Consider the following 6633-nt stretch of genomic DNA (forward strand, 5'->3'; position numbering starts at 1 on the left):
TTCCCGCTTCTCCCTTTCCCCCGTGTTTTCCTCGCCCCCCTCCCTCGCAGCAGCACCAACCACCCCGCGGGCGTTAATTAAGCCACCCTCAGTTACTTAATGCAAATTGTTCTTTTGCCCGCCCCCCTCCCATATTTCCATCAGCGTCCTTCTTTTTTCTTCTCCATACCAAGTTGCAGACTGCTCTCCTGCCCCCAGACCACATCATCATAATAAATAAAAAAACAGTGACTTTTTACACCGGCAGATGGGGAGAGGACAAGAGGGAATGGTTTTAAACTGAAAGAGGAGAGACTTAGGTTACATGCTGGAAATTCTTCACTATGAGGGTGGTGAGGCCCTGGCCCAGGTTGCCCAGAGAAATTGTGGCTGCCCCATCCCTGGAAGTGTTCAAGGCCAGGTTGGACAGGGCTTGGAGCAACCTGGTGTAGTGTAAGATAATTGTGGGCACCCTATCCACAACACAGAGTTGGAACATGGTGATCTTTAAGGTCACTTCCAACCCAATTCTGAATTCTCTTACTCTACAATCATTGCAGGCTTCTACCCTCTATTTAGTTCACCAATTCGCTGTATATTCTACTTTTCACATAGAACTCTGTTTGGGAAAACATTAAGCAGTGTTTGCTCTGGCTGGAAAGTTGCAGTTTCACCATAAGATGTTTATCTTACTCAACCTTGCCTCCCTCTGGCTTAACTAGCAGCCCCATGGGTTTTGAAGGAATGTAGGCACATGCCTTCCTGGGCCCAATTTTGTGGAAATTCATATGGAGATGGCAGATGAATGTCAGTACCTTGTCACTTCCCATGAGGAGACTTTCTTCCATACCCACATAGCCACGATTGGGGTATGATGGGGCAGATCTTACAAATCATTTTGGCAAAAGACATTTTGCCTGCAAACAACTATACCATCTGCATTGCAGCTATGGCCCTTCCTTCCCTCCTTCCCCAAGAGGTTTGGTTTCTCTGTGTGTCAAGGCTCAGATCAAGTCTTCCCTAATGCCCTCAAAAGCTGCAATGTTTGTTTCCAAAAAAAAAAAAAAAAAAAAGACAACTCAACACTCAAAAAACCAAGGCACACTAATTAGGTGTGTAGAAATTAACTGGGTTTTAAATCTGCCTTCAGGCACTGCTGCTGTTCACTTGTTTCTTTTCTCCTCTTCTTTTTGAGCTGAACACCACCCACATGGGGATGTCACAGGGGGCAATGGGCTTCCTTCCCTCTCCAATGCACAGCTGAGATTGAACTTGGCACATCCTTAGCAGCAGCATGGAAGGTGGGAGGGCAGAAGGAAACCCTCAGGGGGAGAGGGATGAAGAAGCTCCCACCATGGAAGCTCCAACTCCCAGCTGGAAGTTGAGAATTTCCTTTTGCAGAAATGTTAAATTGGATGTCATGCTAAAGAATGTCCCCTTCAGGAGCAGCCTTGGGTAAATGTTCACACAAACTGGTGGCAAACTCAAAACTGGAGCAGGAAATCATTTGCAGCAGGAGATATTGGGGGCAAACAAACAATTTCTAAAGATGTCTAAATGCAATTAGTCTTTGCACTCATGTGCCTGCTCTGAAGAGAAGCTCACAAGCAAAGCACAACAGCCGGAGGGCAGAGGGTGGGGGACTGACAGTAGAAATCCTGGGCTCACCAGGTCAAAAAGGACTTCCTAGCAATTTAGGGGGACTTAGGTTCATCTCACAGTATCTGCCTGTGCCAGTGTTTCCCCTCCATTTCGGGAGCACAGACTGTTCCTCCAGGGCCGGGCTCTGCCCCCTCATCCACTGACAGCAGTCGCTTCCTGGAGGGCAGGTTTTTTAATTTGCTGGCAAGCAGCAACAAAATTGATTAAAATTGCAAAGTACCTTTTCAAATGACTCATTTCCCTCTCACAGTGCTCCATGTAAATAAGTGACTGCTATTATATTCCCAGCACTCCACTCCAGAGCTGGTGAAAGAAGAGGGGCAAACCAGGAAAAGGGGCCAGGAGCAAGGCAGGATCTGAAACTCTCCCTCTCTCCCCAAAAGGGCTCATTTTCCAATCTTTGCAAAGCTTTCTGTGGCAGTTCCCTTGTCATGATTTCTAAATCAAATGAACTAACATCTTTCACTTGCTGACAGCGCAAAGTTTGATGAACAATACTTAAAATCACAGAATCTTGGGAGGGTTTGGGTTGGAAGGGATCAATACCCTGCCATGGGCAGGGACACCTTCCACTAGAGCAGATTACTCAAAGCCCCATCCAACTTGCTCTTCTTGAACACTTCCAAGGATTAGGCACCCACAGCTCCTCTGGACAACCTGTGCCAGTACCTCACCAATCTCTAGTGAAGCATATAAGTTGCCCACCAAAAAGTGACTAGTGATGACAACCTGAGTGTTTTTCTTCTCTTGAAAAAGAAAAAAAAAAAAAGGGGGGGGGGGGATGTGGAGAAACCCTGGGCTTCCTTAAGAATGGAAATCATTCCTGTTTGTTCTCAGTGGACCACTTTGATATTTGGAAATAATTTTATTCAAAGCCAAAGGTAGGAGCTCCAACTCTGTTGGAGTGTTTTTCCTTCATTTAGTATTTGAAAGTCAGTTAAAAGCTTTAGAAATTGCTTCCACACTAAAAAAAACCCAAAATCTTTACCTAGTTCTGCTGTATGAAAACAGCATCTGGTAAGTGAACACTGAAAGAGGCAGCTCTCCACTTCCATGGCACACCCCATTTCTCAAAAGTACTCTGTTATCATGTTGCATTTGCTCATAAAATGCAGCAGCAGTAAAATGCAGTTCATAACCCTGGTTAAAATGGAGCTCCTGAATTAATAAATGAGATTACAGGCAGCAATTGTCCACAGAGCCAAAGGGCTGGACCTCACAGCTGGGATGTGATACCATCAGTTTGCTCAGTGTGATGTCCTGGGAGAGAGATATCCCAGTCCTCCAAGAGCAGATCTACACATTTATGTTCCTAATAGTATTCTTAACTGTTTTCAAAGGATCAATCCAGACTAATACAAGAACAGATTTCAATTCAGCAAAATCGTTGGCTCTGGACCAGAGGCCACCACAAAATGCCAGCTGGGGGACAAGAGCAGCAGTTCCCTCCCTGGTGAGTGCAGAACTACCCTCATACCCCACATTCTCCCCACCCTGAGCGTGACCAGGCTGATAAAACACATTCCTCAGTATTTGTTATTTACCTCGCTGGTAAATCCCTGAATGCTGGAGGTCTTGCGCTCCTCCACAAGACCTCCAGCATTCAGGGATTTACCACTAATAATTAAAGGGCACCTAACTCTGGCTGGTGGCTGCCAGGGGAACTGAGCAGCGGGAGGGATGCAGGCAGCACCCCACCAAGGCAGCACCCACACATGCTCCACGTGGGATATGGGGGTTAAACATGGCCAGTTCACATCCCTTGACATCTCTATGGCTATTTGGAAAGGACCTTTAACTTCCATGCAGCCTCCTTGCTGCTCTGTGAGATGTTCTGCTGCAGGCAGAGCCACCAGCCCCTTACACCCTGCACCTGGTGATGGGATGAGACTGCATGGGGCCAGGCAATGTTGGTGCTGGCACTGCTTGAAAGCACCCAGGACACTGGCAGAGCCTCATGGCTTTGCTTTTCACTGAGTAATGTTTTACAAGAGGGTCAAGGAGAGGTCAAAATAGAAAGTTATGAAATGTCAAACTTGTTCTGTGCTAAACCCCAGTATTAGTAGCACAGAGACCAGACAGGCAAAGGGATGCACATGACATGAAATAAGTCTCTCCAGAGCCATCAAACCTCTTAGACAGCCCCAGCCCTGTGTCTGTGCCATCAAACCAGCCAGGTGCATGGAGCATCACTGCGGGATGAGCTGGTTTCCTGGAGACAACAGAATAAACCGAGCAGCAACATCACTTCTGTTTTTCCCCTGTTGCAGGAGTTTAATCACCAGCCCAAACCAAAGCATTTTTGTTGGTGAAAAGATGGCGACAATTAATCTAAATCTAATAACTGGAATGTTTTCACTGGGGAGTTAAAACAAATTATTCTTTTGCTATTGCATCTTTGTCTCATTTACATTTTAATCCCGGAAGAATCTTCTCTGTTATATTTGGAAAATGACTGCATAGAAAAGGAAAAACAACATGGTTGAAAGTACTTAAAGATGCATCCAGAATTTAGCTATTAACTTTTATGGCTTAAGTCTGACTATGCCAAGCCCCCAACAGCTGAAAATTAGGACAAATACTGTGGGTTTTTTCCAAACACTGCTGAATGCAGAGCCTGGTGCCATTTCAGATTGTGCACACAAGGTCGGGCAAACAAACAGCTGGGGCAGAAGGTTGTGTTGAAGGTGTAATTACACATTAGCCAGAGCAGAGACAGTCACTCTGTCATTTGTACTGAGAGTAAAGGGGACCCTTCTCTGGTGACACCATGTGCAGAGGGAAACCTCTGCCTTCCCACCCTGTGGCTCTCCACTCCCAGACCCCAGCCTTGTTGTCCTTGCTCTGAGGTTTCACCCCAGGATAATGAGTTCACACCCTTTTGCTCAAGGTGAACACATAGTGAATAAAGGCACTTCAGTGTTGTCCAGCTAAAATCAGTGTGATATCCCACCTTATTCCAGCCTGTCTTACCTACTTTGCCTGCCTGTGGCTTCTGATGGAGATATTCTTGTGGGAGTTTCTTCACCCACTTCAGTAAAAAGGAAGCAGATTAGCAAAAATCTGCATTTTAGACTGTCAAAACTAATCCAGTGAATTGTGACACATCCAGCCCCTCCACAAGCAGTATCTCCAAGGAAAGGCCCTCAGCAGCTGTGCCACTTCTGGATTCAGAGGACCACTGCTGCCTCCAGCCCATCTCCAAGTAAACTCTCAAATAGTTGTCAACAGGGCAGGAAGAGCATCAGCTGCCTCAGGGCTGCCTGAATAATGCTTCACCAAGGTGGAGAGCTTTAGATCTCATTAAACCCTCATGATGTTTGAGTGAGGAGAGATGATGCAGGGCCACCATGAAGAACGATTCCCACTCCAGAGCAGCAAAAACCTGGAACTGCACAATGTTGACTGTGCCAGAGCAAAGGTCAGTGGTTGGGGGACAGGGGGATGTCACACCAGTTGGCAAGTAGTCTCTGGGACACTGCTGTTTGCAGATCATAGTACTCTGAGTCATAATGCAGGTATTTTCCCCAAAAATAACCCCACCTCACCCAAGTTTTAAAGTATTGGATGGATAGTCAACTAAAGCTACAGCAAAATATCACAGAGAGGTAGCTGGAGCTTTGTTCTCCATTAAATAAAATTGTGACAAGTGACTGTAACTCCATGAGGGTTTCTGAGTTTGACATGAGTTTCCCCAAGAAATCTTCCTGTAGGACTGCAGCGTTCTGGGAGCAGGTACTGCTGTTTGCTGCGTGTATGGAGGACACCCTTGATGTGCCTCAAGGACAAGGATGAATCGAGCAGAAGCCAATCTCAGCTGGCCTCCTCACCACGCAGTTCTCGTCACCAGTGAGGCTCCCAGGCACTGAGAGAGCAGGAGGGGATCAGGATGACAGGATCAAGTCTGCAGCTGCTCTGCACACAACCAGATCCTCTCAGTGAGGTGGAAGAAAACCAGCAAGCTCCTCCTTAGCCTTCCAGTTCAGTTAAATGCTGGGAGATGGAAGCAAGAGGCAGACTCAAACCTGGGAAGAGTTGAGTGCCCACATCACGTGGTGCAGAGAGCTGTGTCCAACAGCACTGTGCCCCTCACACAGGGTGATGCAATGCACAATATTGCTGTAGGTAAACTCAGCCAGGCTTCTGCGCCTGAATTTTCTGTGTTGCTTTGCCCTCCTGGCTGACCATTGCCCAGCAGATCAGGCATGATGCTTTAGCATTAACTTTCAAGGTCTTGCACAGATAGTTCTTTAGGAACCTGTTGAACTTTTGACATTGTACATCCATGTTGTCCCACAAGATTAAAAGAGGAGAGTTTTTGGTCTAAGTAGAGTATTTGCTCAAAGCTTGCTGTAATCCTGGGTTTACAGACTGGCCTTCCTAAGAGCCCCCAAAGTGCCATAGAAATGACTCCTCACAAGACAGGCTCAAAGATGCACCTATTTTCATGTCTGCAGGGCACTCCATCACTTCACATTCCTGCAGATCTTTGGGAAAGCCCCTTTTCCCAAATGCCATGCTTGGGGCTGAAATTTGCCAGGCTTCTAGCGCTATAATTCAGCAGATTAAACTTTGCAACTGAAGGATGAAACCCTGGCTCCACTAAAGGTGATGGCAAGGTGCCTGCTGACTTCAGTGCAGCCCAAGCTTCACCCAGAAATGATATTCAATATTTGTTGAAGCTTTTTTTTTTCCTAATTACTCTACCGCAAAGAAACACATGCTGTCCCAAACAACTACTTTGTAGACAGTCAGCTGTTGCACCTCTGAATATTGTAAAATGAAAGTTGGGGTTTGAAGAGATCCCCTGCATTCCCTCCCTCCTCAAACACAGCGTGCAGCTTCACTGGATGCTCCACAATTGCTGTGGACTTATGCTGCTGTAGCTGAAAGGAAGATCAAACTGAGTATTCAATTACTTATTCACTCAAAGATATTTATCCCTCGAGATGAAACTCCTAAATCTGTTATTATTGCCATTCCCTCTTCCAT

Source organism: Myiozetetes cayanensis, unplaced genomic scaffold (genome assembly GCF_022539395.1).
Source record: "Myiozetetes cayanensis isolate MyiCay16 unplaced genomic scaffold, myiCay2020 scf18, whole genome shotgun sequence".
In the NCBI taxonomy this organism is placed as follows: domain Eukaryota; kingdom Metazoa; phylum Chordata; class Aves; order Passeriformes; family Tyrannidae; genus Myiozetetes; species Myiozetetes cayanensis.